General features: G+C 41.1%; 1 protein-coding gene across 1 annotated transcript in view; it reads left to right on the forward strand.

Annotated features, from left to right (window-relative positions):
* Positions 1-5,054: 5,054 nt before the first annotated feature.
* Positions 5,055-18,152, forward strand: part of gli2a (GLI family zinc finger 2a) — an 83,765-nt gene continuing 70,667 nt past the window's right edge. Inside the window, exon 1 of the mRNA XM_080903582.1 lies at positions 5,055-5,568. The gene's annotated coding sequence lies outside the window, so the exon portion shown is untranslated. The remainder of the gene's footprint in view (positions 5,569-18,152) is intronic.

Below are 18,152 nucleotides of genomic sequence, written 5' to 3' on the forward strand. Positions count from 1 at the left end.
GACCTTTAAAAGGAGTGGCAACTGTGATGAATCTCTAAACCTAACCACATTGTTACAGCGCGTAATCCGAACCAAGTAATTTTTAAAGGCTACACCAAGCAACATATGTTTACCATTAAAAAAGTTATTCATCTTTCAAAATTAATAACATATTAAAAAAAATAATAATAAAGGATGAATGAAAATCGGTCAAATGTGTGACTCAACCCCCTACGAACTTTTGGCCATTAAAAAGTGAAAAATATTTTGGGCACATAAACACAAAATAGTTCATATGTGACTGAATAGATGAGAAGTCATGTTCAGGGAGATGAAAAAATGTATGTTCAGAGATACAAATCAATAGATTTAACTATAACTATTTGAAAACTGCTGTGAGACTGCGCTGGTTTGTTGTGTTGCAGAGATGTACTCCCTGTGTAATGCCACTTGGAACCACAGGGTGGTGCAGTGAGTCATGGCAGTGTTAGTCAAGCATCCTTTAACTCAGCACTGGGACAGAATTTATGCTGCTTTAATACTGAGCTGACGGGTAACCATTAGAAACCTTCTTTCAAATAATAATTTTAAAACAATTATTATTATTCTTTAATAATGAAATTTTAACTTTGATACGACATAGATTTCTAAATATTTGTATATTTATCAGACAATGTGTTTTAGCCACAACCTTTACTGTGTATTTAAAAAACATTAACTTGACTTGTTTCACAGATCTTAGGCTTATTACTTCATTATGTAAAACAATGCAGAAAAGTTGACGTAATGATGAATAATCTTAAATATATAATGCTGCAAAACATCTCGGAGTGATTTTTTTCTAACAGTGAAATCAAAATAGCAGCATGATTGAGCAATGGATCACCGACCTGCCAAGTTATCAGTAAGAAGTATGCTATAAAGACAAACGCTGAGTTTCTATTACGCAGACACTGACCGTCAGATCAAACTGAAATCCACCAGATTGGCCAACAATTTCATTTAAAGCAACATGTGACCTATAAACACGGGCAAATAATAAGCTGCACCATCACGGGCTGCAGGGGTCATCACTAAAGAATGCATGAGCTAATACGATCAAACTATGATCTTGTGGTCAGACTTTGAATCCTTTGCATGTCTTCACCTCACCTCCTTCCTTTTATACTTGTTCCCTCTTTGATTCTCTGTCCAAAAGCTTTGGTGTTCGATCTCTGCCGTTACATTCTTCTGCTGTAATCAGGGGAAAAAAACACTCATTAAAATTCCTGCCTGTGAGAGTGTAGTAGCACAGGAGAGAGGCCTGACACTGGCATTCACCCTCTTTTGAGGACACATACAGGCACAGAGGACGCTCATGTGCACAGGCTGGTTTTCACAGTGGCCACTCAGGCATGATGCAGGCGCAAAGAGAGAATGCCACAAAAGGTGGCACCTTGAGCCCCAAAACTAGCTAGGCCTGACAGCCCTCCTGTGACTCCGTCTCTCCTGGTTCTCTTTGCTCTGGAGCTGAACATGTGCGGCCAGGGTTACCTGGGATGTCCATGTTAGTGCTTGTTTCTCTCACACATGAATGGCAGGGCAGGATCACGAAAACATGCTAAAAGGCCTCTTTTATGGACTGTGTGTGTGTGTGTGTGTGTGTGTGTGTGTGTGTGTGTGTGTGTGTGTGTGTGTGTGTGTGTGTGTGTGTGTGTGTGTGTGTGTGTGTGTGTGTGTGAGTGTGAGGGGGTTCTGTGATTGACAGGTCCTCAAAAAACAAGAAATCCTCGCAGGGATGAAAAGCCGATGAAGAATGAATGCATCTGTGAGTCGGTGTCTAACATCACCAGTCATTCAGCTTTGAGTCTCTGTTTACTCAACTGCTATATAGTTATAAAACTGAGTTTGTGGCTTATTGTTGGGCAGCACTGCAAGTTTCAGTCATTATGCAGCTGTACTGTTTATAAGGCTGCAGAAACCTGCAGTCAGCTCACAGTCAAGAAGTCACCACGATGAGTGATTGCATCCTGGTATTTAGTTGTTTTTTAATACACAGCAATGGCGGCTCAAAAATCTTGCAATGGCTCCCAGAAGTTAGCACCATATGCAACCCATGCCATAGAGATAGTGACACAGAAGTTTAAAATGCACTTTTAAAAAATGTTTAATGTTAATGTTTAATTAATGAAATCAAATTCACTTGTAGATTTTGGGCATGATAGTTGATGCCAGATTAGGTTAGCAAACATAATAATAACCAGGAGCATATAATTAATTGTGAATTAATTTATGTTAATATTATTTCATCTAACATTTTGGAATCAGTAAAAAAAAAGCTTCAAAATCTGACCTTGTTTTGTTGACCAAGTTAAATATTCACTTGTAGACACACTTATCATCATGTTAGTTATCACGGGATTACTTAAACCACCATGAAAAAAACTGGCAGGTAGGTAATAAATCATTTTTAAATATTTATTCTGTTATATTAATGAAAGCAGCCGGATTTCTCACTGTAATGATCAGCTCAACTATGTCAAAACTGCAGTTAAAGGTTTGTTAACACTTGCAGTTAATGTTAGAGCTTTAATATTTTATTAATTTATATATACAGAGATCTAACTACATGCACTTCACTTTGGCATTACCAACTATTGTATTGCAATGTTTTTATTCACGACTAATTCCTGAAAGAAGAGCTCTGCCTCCCTATATTCACATATTCCAAATCCCTGCACAGCACTTCCGGGAACTATCTGAAATCTATATGAACCACATGACAATCCCGCATTCTGGACCCCACTGAAGCAACTCTTCTCATTTGAGGGTCTCTGTGTGGAACCATTTTGACAGAAAACAGAATAAAAGATAGTCAACAGTGAGATAAAATCGCTTTAGATTTTCTTCGAGAAAACTAGACAACCATTCCTGAAGACCACTTACAGAAATTGCAAGAAAGCTACCTAAGAGAGTTCAGGCTGTGTTGTAAAGGCGGTCATACTAAATATTGACTTTCAGGCTCATTAGGATTGTACACACTCTGTTTTTGCCTCGTATGCTGTGTTTGCACACGTTTCAAAGTGGAAACATATACAAACATATAAGCATGCGATAAACTGCTGGACTTATTTTCCATTTTCTGAGTGAAATATGAAGAAATGAGTGACAGCTCAAGACATTTGTGCAGTGTTGTATGTGACTGTGTCATGAGTGGGGACAGCTCATTGGTAAACTGGTATTTATGTAACACTTTTCTACTCTTACTATCCACTCAGACTTCACACACGCGCTGCACTTCAAGTACTTTTTAACTGCCACTCACATTCTGACGCAAAGCATGCATCAGGAGCTTTGGGGTTCAGTATCTTGCTTGGGGACATTTCCAAATGCAGACTGGTGGAGACAGGGAACAACTCACTTGATGGTCTGCACAGACTGCAGAGAGGACATGAAAACTCAGTTATTATTATATTTTATTTGAAAGGGGAAACTGATGAGTTTATATATATAATTTCTGTTTTCTGTTTTCACACATTCACTGCAACACCCAACTTTTTAAAAACAGGACTTTTAGTAATGTTGACAAGGCCGATGCTGATGGATCGAGTGTTCTTCAGACTTTAACCTGCAAGATACCTGGTATAAAGTCTGTGCACTGATGTGTGAATAAAGCAGCTAATAACCTGTTTCATTAAGCGCTCCATCAGGCAGCTTCACCTAAACCACACAGGCACTTACTGTAGTAAGACTATGTCCTGCCTGTGAAAAAGGACTACTGATTCTCCTGAAATTTTCCATGCTCCATGTGTGAAAGAGTCAGAATGCACAGAGCTCTGCAGCTTCTGGTAAGCCTGTGTTAAACGCAAATTCACTTAAGACCGGAAGGTGAGGAGGTGAGCTGGAGCACGGTTCTCATTTTCTTTTGCATTATGTTGATGGTCAGGTGCTGCATGGTGTGAACTTGGGGAAAGGATGCCACGTTGGCATCCTTTCCCCAAGTTCCCACTGGGAAGTTCCACTGGGAAGCACTAGGTCCTGCATTCATGTTTCTGTAAATCTAAAATTTTTAGAGACCTTGTGACACCTGCATGGGAGCCATGTTCCTCTTTTTTTAACAAATAAGATGCTGCCTTGGCATTTTGTGGCTGATAAAGTCAGTAAATCAGCTTCACCATGAGGCACTTCAGCATTAAAGTGGTGCTCACATGGAAAAACATCTGCTGGGGTATATATTCTATAAGATTGAGGCCTTCAACTTTGGTTACTATGGGTATTTTTTATTTATTTATTTTATCATGAATCTGTACTTAAGCAGGATTTAGAGTTCAGTCTTTTTACTCTTCAGCTAAATTCAGATTTGATTAAAAGTAAACTTCGCGCACTTGTGCAGAGTGGACCTGGCTTCCCTCAGTTTCTGTCTCCTCTTTCCACATCGTCACTTTCCTTAAAAAAGAACATCTAATATTTTGAAAAAAGAACCACAAAATGAGCCTTTGAACGCTCTGCCACTGCCTGGGTTATGTGAGGTGAAATCTACTGTACATGCATCACATCATAAATGCCGTTTGTCCGCACCGTGCTGCCCCCGCTGCACCGCTCAATAAAAGGTTCCAACCAAGATGAAAAAGCCTACATGGAAGTAAACAAAGCATGAATTATGAAGATTGCCTGTTGTCTACTTTTTAAATCAACAAGCTGTGACTGGAACTACAGGCTGTGGATGTATCTGTTGCTGAATGCGCGTTTGGTTTGTTCATGATAAAAGAGCGCTTTGATAATGTGTCCACCCACTCAAAGAAATCACTGCTCCCAAAAGGGAAAATTACCAGGCGCTTATTTCTTTTCCAACATCAGCGCTTCAGCTGATGCAGATTTGCGCATTTTAAGCGTGAAGTCTAAACCCGGCTCAGATAGACACGCTTAAAGATGAAGCCTGTGAAAAACCGGGCAATAACTGAAACTTAAGCTAACTTTTTCCCCCTGCTTTCTGCAACTGCTGGATTGAGTTAGCCCGGCCCATCTGGTGCAGCAAATGGCCCAACTCACCAGGGAGCACGGGGAGTGAGAGGAGGGATGGTGAGGGGGGGAAGAGAGACAGAGAGAGAGAGAAGGAGGGGGGTCGGATTGAAAACAGATCAGCAGTCTGAAGATCTCAACAGCACCGCATGTCTCTGCAACAACTGCCGTGAGACGCACACAAACCGCGTTTGCTTCCAAACTTTTACGCGCATCAAGGAAGAAACTTAAGCATGAGGTTAGTTAGCTGAGAGCGCGCACAGCACAGCACGCACGCACAAGCGCACCTCTTCAGGAAGATGGATTGTAAGAAAAAGTTAGACACTGCGCTCTGAATCGGGAGACGAAAGAGAGAGAGCGATCGAGAGAGAGAGAGGAGTGTAATGTCGCGCAAACTTTGCGGCTTTCCAAACTTTTCTTAACTCGGTTCATGGAGTTTTGCGTCCAGCCTGGAGAGCGTCGCTCAGTGCTGGTGCCAGCTCGGTTCTAGTTTACGGGAATCTCGACTCCTGGCACAGTCCTCAACCCCCCACCCCCGGCAAAAACACGGAGCTGGAAGAGCTTCGAGGAGAAAAAGAGACGTCAGTGAAGGTAGGAGAAGTTCGTGCAGATGCTAACTGGAGTCGCTTTAATGTTGCTGGGTTTTTTTTCCCTCTCTTGTGTTAGAAAGTGTTTCACTGCTGTTCCTCCTCCTCCTCCTCTTCTTCCTCTGTTTCGGCTGCCTTGCGTGTCAGCGGCAGATGAAGCTTTTAGGGCAGCTTCACATCTCATTTGCACTTTGAACTTATCTGACACAGGAATCCAAAAAATTTTTGCTCCTGCAACTTGATCCATATGGGAAGAGATGTGATCAGAATACCCGGCGCCAATCCTCCTGCTTCACTTTTCACAGTTTAGCACTAACGTACCCAAAGTCGACTGTATTTTTTATCTTCTTTTCATTTGTTTCATTTCAAGCAAAAATAACCTTTGATATATATTTTTTTCCTGCTTCATTGTAGTTATTCTGATGTCAGCCACACGCTCCACTTTTTTAATCCTGTAATGGTACAAAGGAGCAAAAATCAAACAGTGAGCTGAGGAATGGTGGACACATCAGTGCCTTGGACTGTGGGAGATGTGTACTTATTGTTGAAAGATTCAAAGTTTACTGTTTGCTCTGCAGCCTGAGCAGTCAACAAACACTTCACGCCTTTGTGGGGCCCTTTAGCAGCTATATTTGCTGTTGGCTTTCCCTCCTATCTAACAGGCGCTGCTAATGATCTCCAAAGTCATGGGTGGACTTTTATGAGTCCCCCTTTTTTCTTACTTGCTTTGGCCTAAATGTTAGTGGGAAAGAAGCCCCGTCTTTGGTGGGAATTTTTCTAAGTCACATTTGAAAATCTGCTTTATTATTATTATTTATTTATTTGTATGTTAATGAGACAGATTTAGGAAAATTGGGATTTTTTTGGACTTTAAGGCCAAAATGAAGCTTTTTCTAAAGAATTTTTTGATTTTTTTAAAGGTTCAGATGATGGCAGCATTTGTGATCCTTTTTTAAAAACTGAGAAGGTTCATGTGTGTTTTTTTGCTGCACATGATGACACTGGCGGTCAGGGCTGAGGTGATTTGCATGAGAAGAAAAAAGAAAAAGTTTTAGTGCGTTTGGCCATTGTGAGGAATGAAGAGTTCCAACAGTTCAGGCCTATGGAGAGTGAAAGGAGGGAAGAATGGATGAGCCTATTCAGCTCATTCAGCCTCAGTTTGGGGGCTCCGCTCTGTGCCGTTCATAGACCCTATAGTGGCCATGTTACTTTCATCTCTGCAGCCCCCGTGTGCTGCTGAAGCCCCCCATTTCACACAGGCCCTATTTTATTGATCTGCTTCTTGTTTTTTGTTTTGTTTTGTTTTGTTTTGTGTGTGTATGTGTGTGTGTGTGTGTGTGTGTGTGATATCTCCCCCACAGCACATCTATCTAAACACGTGTGTGTGTGTGTGTGTGTGTGTGTGTGTGTGTGTGTGTGTGTGTGTGTCTGTCTTTTTTGGAAGTCTGCAGAAAATTTAATGAACCACATACTGGTAAAGGAGTCAATGTGTGTGTGTGTGTGTGTGTGTGCGTAGGTGTGTGTGTTGGAAGAAGAAGAAGAGGAGGAGGGGGTACTTTTCTTTTTTCTTTTTTCTTTTTTTTAAAGCAAATACCGATGAAGTCTAGCGTACAGGGGCAGAAAGGAGGGTTTGGAGGGTGAAGTGACCCTGAGGAGGGGGAGGAGCACCCCTTTACCACCACCACCCTCCTCCTCCTCCTTCTCCAACACCACAACCGCTCACTCCTGCTGAGTAAACTCAAAAGTTGAAAGACAGAGAGAGAATGCCTCTCACAGTCTGCACTGTACCAATGAAGCCATTCAGCGGCCTGTCACCTCGTGATGGCATAAAGTGCAGCCAGCGTCGGGATGCAGTAGCTGTGGGGGGGGGGGCTTCTGAGGCCTCTGTGGTTGAGCGGAAAAATGTTTGCACTGGAATTTAGCTGCTGTGGATGAAGGATAGCTGCTGCTTGCTCCCTTAAGTGCCGTGTAAACCCCTGAACTGCTGCAGGGAGCGTCAGACAACACTTTGCAGACATACTGATGAGCACTTGGCCATCAAATCTTTGAATATGTGCCTTCAATCACTTCAGTTAGTTGATTGTAATCCAGATTATAATCCAGAAAGTGTACAGAACCTCCAGAAGATGAATGCGTGGATGCTTGGCTGTTGGTGGTAGATCGGCAGAAGAAAAATAAATAATGAAAAAGCAATTTAGGCTGACAATCTGACTCCATTTAGGCTACAATTTTTAGAATAGCCATGGGAATTGGGACATGGAAAAAAAAATAGGTGTCCAATTCATCTTTATGTTTATTATGCCTTTTGTCCCCCCCGATCTGCACTGAAAAAAAACAAGTGCAGGGAGTTCCAGGGAAAGGCTGTATTGTGAGTGTTAATAAATCAATACTTCAATACATGTCACATTTTCTAAAATGACAATATTTCAAAAATGTTGTTTTTCGCTGTTACAGCATATGATATGTAATAACAGTATGCTGATCAAACAGGCACTAGACACCTCTTTTGGAAAGTTATGTGGATTAGAAAACTCAATTCCAAGGCTGTGGAGGCACCAATAAAAAGAGTCAAGAGGAATCTGGCGATATTAGCTAATCGACACAAAACAATTACTTGATTTTATTTTATTTTTAAAAGCAGATGAAAATACAAAAGTGAGCTAAATGATTATATTAAAGGATTATGAAAAATAGTTGAGAACGACACCCATATATTCAGAGTGTGTGTGTGTTTTTGCTCCTGTTTTCACTGAGCTGGCCTCAGACTGTCATTTCAGTCTGTAACTGCATCTTTGGGCCTTTTTCATCTTCTTCTTCTTCTTTCCTCTCTCTCCTCCTCCTCCCTTCATTTTCTTTTGAAAAACTTAAACATTACTGGCAGAGGAGCAGAAGCATGTGCACGCCTGAGCGTCGTGGACATGGTAGTGAGAGAGTCTGTGTGCGAGAGCGGGAGTCGATCTTGATGAGTCGGTCGTGAAAGGCCTGTTAACTCCTGCCTGCCTGTTGCTTTATTACCGTTCGAGTTTGTAGCGAGCCAAAATGAGCCTCGGGCTACCGGGAAATGTCCTCCAGGCTCCTGACAGGCAGTCCGTCACCAGCTGCAGCTCTTTTCCCTGACTGATGAACTAAATGTAAATAGAAAACCGTGAGTCATGTTGTCCCTGCTCAGCTTTGCAAAGTTGTTTTTCAGACATTAATTTTGGACCGAGTCAGGGTGAGATAGTTTCAGTTCAAGTTCAAATTTTTAAATTGAACTTTAGGCCCAAGAACCTAAAATTTAAGAGCTGAAGCTAAAACCTAATCTGCTGCAGACAACATCCTTCCTTCTAAAACTTTTATTTCTTGTTGATCTCATTGACCAAAGGGTGTTTTAAACCATCTTGGCTTGAGCTGAACTAAACAGTGATTAGATCTAAGCTTTTAGGGAGAGGTGAAAGCACACTACTGTAGGTGCGCTAAGGTGCACAAAAAAGATTGAATCTTTAAAGAGAAAATTGATTTGATTGATTGATTTTCATTATGATTGGAAGACAAATCTAAGTGAAATTTTAATATTTGAATAATCGACCAGTCTGAGCGTAAAGCAGGAAATACTCAGCTTCAGATGCATTCACACTCCATGTGCTTTAGGTGAGTGATCTGCCTGAACAGAGCGTGGAGGAGGCAGCACGCATGATGCTCTGTAAGGTTCTGGAGAAGCTCGGTTTGAAACCAGCTTTTAGTTATCCTGCTAAAATCTTCTCTGAGCACGCCTTAAAACCTGAAGCGACCGTCTCTGTGAGAGTCCCATAACTGACAACTTAAGATTACTTTCTGTTTTAATTTGTTTTCACTTCAGGCTGTGGTGTCTCAGGATTTTTGTCCATTCTGAGTCTTTAATGGGGTTTTTTTATGCCATTTCTACTTATATATTTTCTTTGAGTTCTTCTGCTTATCATATCGACGTGGCTGTTATGGTTTTATTTCTCCCTCTTTTTCACGCTGTGTGGTGTGCTTTTTAAAAAAAGGGTTTTGACTTGAAATTTGAGGGGTCAAAAAGATCAGGAAACTCACAATTCTGTCTTCACGTCTGTCACGGCCATTGTGCTTTTTTAAAAATATAGAAAACGTGATATCATCAGTTTCATTATCAGTTTCTCTTTCTCTTTTAAAAGACAAAAAAACATAATTGTTAAATATTCACATTATTGAGGGGATGATAAGTGCGATCACACACCCCTTACAGAGCAAGATGTGTGTTTGTGTGTTAGTATAGGTTTGTATGCAGGGATTAAATATATAACGACTGATTTTCACCATCACAAAAAAATGCTGTAAAATAATTAATTTGGTTTGTTTTATTTCAATTTGCTGAACCCGAAGTTAATGATTATGATTTAGAAAATAAAACATAATGAAATGTGTAGCTCAAAGCTGACATGTGGACCAAGTGAGAAATATCTGATATTGTATTAATGAAATCTGTTAGACACTCTGATTTGGTGATGATGAGACTCACTGTGAGACCCGCAGCACACAGACAGACGGGGTGGGGAGGTGTGCTGAGGACTAAAATGTGCAGGGATGAATTGATGAGACTTTAATGGGCGTTTAGAGCGGCAGTAAAAGGCGGCGTGCAACCGCCATCTTTCACAGTCAGCCTGCACTTCAGACGGAGGGGAAAGTGTGCGAGCGAAAGAGAGAGATGGCCGCTTACATTCATGTGTAGAGCCCTTCACTCAATCCCGTCTCCTTTGCTTCTGGCATGGCGGGCGGCGCAGGACAATCCCCGCTTGTTTTAACACTTGTTGTTTCTCTCCCCTCGAGGCGTCCCGTTCAATTCTGACTCAAGTGCGTGAGGTTAAAGAGGCTCACATCATATCCGGGCTGGGCTTCGTCCTCTTTACACTAGAGCGGGTACGAGTGGCCACTCGAATCCCGGCACAGAAACAGAGGTCACGCCACATTCAAAAGGAGCACACATGGCCTGTGAGAACACATGTGAAAATGCAGGATAATGTAGTTTTAACAAGCCGTTTTAAGGGCTGTGCAGTAAAATAACTGACAAGCTCATTACAGGCCGATTGACCTCGTCAGTCACTGCAGCCTTTCTCCTTCATCTTCAACACGATTGCGGCGGAAATAAGTTGTTTCAGGGAAACTGAGCCAAACTGAGGGTCTAACGATCGCCTTCCTCTGTCATGTAATTCTACCTCAGCCAGCTCGAGACTCTCCAAAGAGGGAGGAAAACTTAAACACATCCACTCTTGTATACACTGTACTTGGTGTGATGCACGATGTGTCATCAGCAGCAGCGGTGGACAAACACACAGCCCGGTCAAACTCTTCACAGACGCTTCTCCACTGACTCATCTCAAGCCTGGTTTCCCAAAAGTGTTTCAGGTCTAACATCATCATTGTCTATCAGCTTACAAAGGAACAATGGTGGTCACAGAGCGGGGGTCTTGCGGGGAAACCCTACCCAGGTCACCACAGGTCAGTTCATTTGCAGGAAGGGAGGGAGGGGGGGTGGGGTGGTGAAACTTATTCTATTATCTCACCGCAAGATAAACTCTGTGGACAAAGGAAAGTGACAGGTTGGATGTTTTTTTTAAGCCGAACACTGAATATTTTTAATTTAGTCCTGTGACTAAGTGATGAAGTGTTTGTCTCTGGCTTGGACCGTTAGAAAAATGGTAGATTACCAGACATTATTAGCCTGTATCAGCTACAAGCAGTAACCTCAAGAGCTGAAAAATAAAACCAACATGGAAACAGCAACAGGTGCAGTTCCTTTAACATCCACTTGAGGCTCCAGCAGTCTGTTAGTGCCCATAGACGTCCATGTGATGTCCAACTTCACATGAGAGCAACAAATTATTTTCCGTCTCTATAGCTAATTTTCCCCTTCGCAACAGCTTTAATTGTGTGATATTTTTAACTCACCTGTTTAAATTGTTTTGCATATTTTGCATCATTAGGGGGCGTGGTCTCTTTGACTGACAGATGGCTGTAGTTGATAGCTGTCTGCTAGGCTTCACCTCGTCCCTGACCTGGACCTCTGGATTGTGTTTATGCTGCCTGAGCCTTTTGACGCATTTTTAATGAAATTATCGGACCAATAATATGGCTGCTGTGCGGTTATTTGTACTAACTGATATCAAAGAAGTCCAAGCTCCAGTGAAATTCTAGAATTTTATTAAACTGTGTCTGTATGCTCCCATACAGTCTACAGAGGCAGACTGCAAAGCATTTCAGCGATGATCAGGTGAAAACTTACCACTTCATTCAGATATGGTCACTTCCTGTTGTAGCTAGCATTTATAGATGTAAACAGAAAGTTGGCACCTAAACTGCACTGCACTCTTCTGCACATGTAGCCCTTACAGAGAATCAGCTTCAGATATTGTCCACAGTTGCTTTTTATTAAATGTAGCACACAGCACAGAGAAATAGTCGACCTTTGACCTGTTCACACTTTAGGAAATAGTTTTTTTTACACGGGCACAATCAAATGTTGTCAAGGTGTTTAATATCCAGACTAAAATTGGACATTTGCATTCTCATATTGTGCGTATTGTAAATAAAAAAAGGTTAAAGATTGAACTTCACATCTTTAGACTAAGTCGAACTGTCTTCCCAAAATATTTGAGTCTGTAGAAAGTGATGATGGTGTCCTGTTTATTGTGAACAAATGGAAACCACATGGGAAGGCAGAGTAATGTTTCCAAGCTCATGCATGCTTTCTTCAGTCCATGTTGCCCCCCTGACTGGCTGTGGAATCAGCTGTTAGTGCCATTGATGAGGAGGATTTCTGATTTCCCTTCACTGTATCATTGTCACTTCCTCATTAAACACCCAGCAGGCTTTTTTCTGTGTGGTGGAGAGCTGTGAGATAGACTGACACAGGCTAACAGACAATGCAGTATTGTCTGTGTTGTTTGCCGTTGGCCCTAATCTGATGCAGAGGCAGAGATCGGGGTTTGCGCAGAGGCCACTCGCAGCAAAATGCAGCCATCGTGCTCAAAGAGAGAGAGGAGGGGGATCTGTTTGTGCTCCTAACTCTGGGGTTTGTGTTGGGAAGGGGAGAGGGCAGGGAGTTTGTAAGTTGTGATTTACACCAGGCCCCCCATAGCTACAAAGTCAACGCAGCCTTAAGGGCAGGGCAGCTGGGCTCCTTTTCTTACATTTCCATATGATGGGAAATATTAGATTCCACATCATGCTGACTCAGTGCCAGGCCACAGTCTCCTCTCAGATAGAAGCCGGAGACAAGAGTCGGAGCTCAGAGTTGAGCTAGGATATAGAGACATGTGGTTGTCTTCAGCAAGTTCCTCCAAACCTTCCCCCTCCTCCCTCATGGCGTTTCTGTTGCTGCCATCCTCTCCTCTCTCTCTGTGGCTTGGGTCCAAAAAGAGGTCTGCTTGTGTTTTGTAATCAGCTCATTAGAGAGAAAGTAGGATGAAAACCTCGCCGTGTTAACTCAGAAACTATTGATAGAATTGTATCATGTCTCTATAAGGGTCTAATGGATTTGAAACCACATTCGACTTCATATATTAGAACAAAATGGGAGAAGGAAGGAGGGATAAAAATATTAGAGGAAGAATGGACGGCAATATGGAGATATCAGTGGATGTGTACCAGCTCACAAAAGTGGAGGGAATTTGGCTGGAAGTGCCTAATTAGATACTTTATAACACCTTCTCAGAAGTCTCATTATGATGATAACCCCCCTGCTTGTTGGAGGAACTGTGGAAATCAAAGTGCAAATCATTACCATATTTTCTGGGACTGCTCAATCTTGAGGGATTATTGGAGAGAAATACATAATGCCTTACAGGATATCTTTAAACGTGAAATACCTCTCGAGAGTAAGACTATGTTCTTTGGATATATACCTCAGGAATGGCCTAAATATGATAAACATTTAATAAATATTTTATTGGTGGCCTGTAAAAAGAATATCACCAGAAAATGGTTATCCCCAGAGAGCCCAAACATAAGTACATGGATGGAAATCACAATGGAAATTTATAACATGGAAAAGATAACAGCTTCTGTTAACCACAAGCTGGAGAAATTTACATCATATTGGGAAAACTGGGTTAAATATATCACGCCTCATAGGCCAGATTTTACTATTACAAACCAATAATTATGATGTATGTATATATATTTATAGGATCACCCCATACCAACATATCCGTGTTTTTTTTTTGTTTTGTTTTTTTGTTTTGTTTTTTGTTTTTTTGTTTTTTTTTTTTTTTTTTTTTTTTTTTTTCTCTTTTCTTAGGTTTGTTAGTTTTGTTTTTTGTTTTTTGATTTTCGGATTATGTGATGGTTTCAATTACTTCTATCGTTGTAAGTATTCTTCCCTTATGACTTGGATGTAAATTAAAATACTATTTCAGTATTTAAGGCAGATAACCTAAGTATGAAGAATGCTTACATTATGTACATACTGTGAATGCCTGCTTTTGAAACCTTAATAAAAATATGAATTAGAAAAAAAAAAAAGAAAACCTCGCCGTGTTATCTTCAGGGCCCATTTTTGTTCTAATTTGTTTCACATGCAAAACTTCTGTAATGTCAGGCTGCTCTGAGCGTGAACTCGGTAATGCCAAAACATGGTCGCAGGGCAGCAGTGGATTCCAGGGTGAAAAAATTCAGGTGAAGACGGCAGAAAAAGGTTGTTTAACAGCAAAGCGCATGTTACCTTTCATATGGGCCTGACATAAGAAGGTCACGCTCTAGGTTAAAGAATGCAGCTTCATTAAAGTGGTTTTTCTAACACTAAATCTAATCCTTGCATTTAGAGGACAGTGCCATTTGGCTCACCTTGAGCTACACATTTAGTACTTTTAGAGTTTGTAGCAGCCACATAAAAGCACACGGGAAAAGGGACGGTCTACCATTTCTACACATAAGGATCAATCGAGAACCACAGCTCAGCTTCTCAGCTTCTTGGAAAGTTTTGAGGCTCTTTCTGGAGCAGAAGAGATGTCTGAGTAACTAACTGAAAGTCTGCAATACAAACTGGGAGTGTGGAAATTAGCAGCTAATGGTGTAATTATTAGTTTTAGTGAAAAATTTAAAATAAAAAATTAAAATGCACTTTAGGTCCTGATAACTGTTACTGGTCAACTAGGATCTCATCTGAAGATGCGCTTTGACAGCTGCTTTGGATGCCTGCATAAACACACATGCACAGCAAACTTCAATGGGAGTCCCTCTGCTGTGACTAAAGCTTTGACTGTGAATTGGCAGCAGCTGGCATGAGTGGCCGATGCAGACACATGCAGACTGTCAGCTATCAGACACTTCTACTAAACTCACCACAACGACGTGGAAGCTGCACCACAGTGAAACCTGAGTGTAGCAAATGCCAACATTGGCTCGTTGGAGCGTCCGAACACAGACGTGCAGAGTGGCAGTTTAGCTGATGTCGTGGTCGAGGTCAGTGACAGCTGGAGTGGTCGAGAGTGAGTGCTAACAGCACGTTTAGGATGAATGGCCCCCGGCCAAATGCTTCAGAGAGGGAGGCACGACTCAGCAGTGTGCATGGTGGCACCAGTGACAGCTGGGACTTAAAACACACATTACATGGATACAGACTCAGCTCAGCTTCATTCAGCTGAGATATGCAAGCAATGAGAACTTTCTAACTCGTCAGCTTATCAGTTAATGGTTTGATTAATGATTTGCATGCTTGTTGTAGACCAGCGTGGTGGGGCCACACTGGCTAAAATAACTTGAAAATGTTAAAAAAAAAAAAACTTGCTGTGAAGTTTGGCGCGGGCATAGTTGTTCCGTGAATTGTGATAAATTCGGCAGTCCTGTGACATTTCTTCTTGCAAAAAAGTGAATACTTGCAAAAATAAAAGCATTCCCACTTTGCAGCTAAGGTGTAAGGTTACACAGCAGAAGAATGCGTGGCAAATATTTTTTTGTCCCTTTTTCATGTAATCATTCAATAGAGATCAAAACAATTCAATTCAGTTTTTTAATATAGCGCCAAATCACAACAGCAGTCACCTCAAGGTGTTTTACATACTATATATTTTATAAAATAATATGGTGAAAACCCCAGCGATCAAAGGCTGACTTTGAGAATGCATTTGGTGACAGTGGGAAAGAAAAACTCTCTTTTAACAGGAAGAAAATGTAAGAATGTGAGTGACACCTAAATTTGCGCCAAATTCTTTTTTTTTTTTTTTTGTGCCTTTGACAGTGTTAGGACCATTACAAAAAAAAAAAATAATAATAATCACATTCATATATCTTCCCCTCCAGCTGGTGACCGTGTACTATATAGGCCACGAGCTCCACATCTGTTTTCTGTTGGTTGAGAGAGACAAAGAGATCAACCACAGGATATTGCCTTTACTAGAAGGAAAGGTCAGGTTCAGGGGTGGAGCAAGAACTCATCCACAGGGCTTTTTTCTCTCTGCTGTTTTAGATGCCTTTTATATTACATCAGTTGTTAGCTTCTCATTACTCTGTATGATCTGCAATCCACTGGATACTTGGTCTTTGGTGAGGGATTTGGTTCCCCCAGTGTGTTGTGCACATTGTAAACATTTGGAATGGATAGTAGATTCATACAAACATGGAATGCAATGGAGAAAATAGTTCAGTAATCCCCGATTTACATGCCTGTGATTGAAAACAGGGCTCACACATATGAGCCATAGTGGTTTTAATTGATATAAGAAATTATTTGCAGGCTTCCTTTGATTCACTGCACGTTAAATTGCTCTTAAAGCAAAGATCTTAAAGTAGCTCAGCCAAGTTAAGTGCTTAACCCTTAAAACAACCTTCACCCTGGCAATGAGAAAGCATATTGTGGCAATCGTCTCCTTTCTGCTTGGCTGACCTGAAGCTATACATGTGAGGCAGCCTGTGGTAATTTCGACCTCTGAATCAAACTAATGGATAACGTGCTACTGTCAGGCCTCTCACGTCTCAACTGCTTTCATGATCCTTCAGACCTGAGCTTCAAATCCTCAAAGGGAGACATTTCTCCGCACAGAAGTGATTCACCCATGGAGAATGTGTCCTGTCCTAGTCTAAACTTGTCTTTTCCCAAAGGTCTTTGTAGTCGCCGTCCATTTTGGCATATCATCTGTCAACAAAAACATTCCTAGTCTGATACAGACTGTTTTGCACTGATGGGGTACAGATTTTGCCACAACAACATCAACCACATTAAGTAGTTTTATGGTGTTATGAAAGGAGTTGAGGGTTTGTTTAAAGGTGCCAAGGTCACATCTTCCGTTTTACAAGACATCTGCATTTTGCATGATGTCAAATATTTGTAATATTGTATCCTAAGAGTTTTTTTTTTCATTTGTAACAGATTTGTAGCTACATAGGGGAAGAATAAAGAAAAAAACAACTCTGACATGTTTTCATATTTTTAATTTTATATGGTGGACTACAGTTGAGCCACGTTACCATTCAGTGGTCATCCCAAAGTTCAGTCTTATCCTGTTTACCTTTGATCTTCGGTCTCCACCAACTCTTAAGGGAAATGTTGGATTTTTAGTTCTTAAATGATGAACTGTTGTTGGGTTTTTAGAGATTTATCACTGAAAACAGCATGCTGCCATGGCTGCAAACCCAGCCAAAACTATAAATTCAAGTGAAATAAACTCTTGGGAGAAAGAGGGCCAACGCAGTTGAGTGACCCGTTTTATTGGTATTGGTTATTATGACTATAAAGGTATAATACCTGGTCAAAAAACTCTAAGTTTTCCACATAATCTCAAGATTTAGTACCTAACAAGCATATCTACGGTGGGTCATTACCCCATGACTTTACTTTCACATGACCATGACCTAGGTTCTTTACTCTGGCACCGAAAACAACATGCAGAAATCAAAAAGTTAAAACAATTAAGTAATGGACATTTGCCTGAATACAGTCTCAAATGTGGTGAACCAAAGGTGAAAGTTTTAGAGTGTGGTTTAAAAAGTACTGCCATTTTACTGTTAGGTAGTGTTGCAGCCAAGACCAAAAATGAGCTGAATAGTCTCAGGAAGGAAGCATTTGGTAAGTGAAAAATGCTCTCATGGAGAGAACATCTGGGAAGTTAAATTAAAGGTTACTTATGAAACTGTCACAGAGTCAAGGAGAAAGTCCAGCCAAGGTGGTTAGAGCTGGCCATGAGAGGGGGAAACCATATGTTTTTATGTCCACATTTTGCCGTGAGCTCTCTGAATACGCAGGGGATGCAACAAAAGCACAGTAAAAAAAAAAGAAACTTGCGGTGAACCTGTCACCAGCACTTCCCCTCCGTGCACCGTACACCTGTCTACCTGTAAATTAGATCTGACAGCTGAAGAATTCCTACGTAACCTAAAAATAACATGAAACTTATTCTGTTCCTACGGAGAGTAAATAAGTAAAAATATAAATTATACAATTATCAAGGCATCAGTTAGATGGTTTAGTGGTCATTGTGTGTCACTGCATTTTAAAAGATTGTGAGTTCGATCCAAGCTAGCCAGCCTTATTGAAGCATGCTAGCATACGGTGTGTGTGGTGATCAGATTCCAACAAACCAAATGTGGGTGGGACAATGTGAAACACCCTAATATGGT

The sequence above is a fragment of the Rhamphochromis sp. 'chilingali' genome, assembly GCF_963969265.1.
Source record: "Rhamphochromis sp. 'chilingali' genome assembly, chromosome: 14".
NCBI lineage: Eukaryota > Metazoa > Chordata > Actinopteri > Cichliformes > Cichlidae > Rhamphochromis > Rhamphochromis sp. 'chilingali'.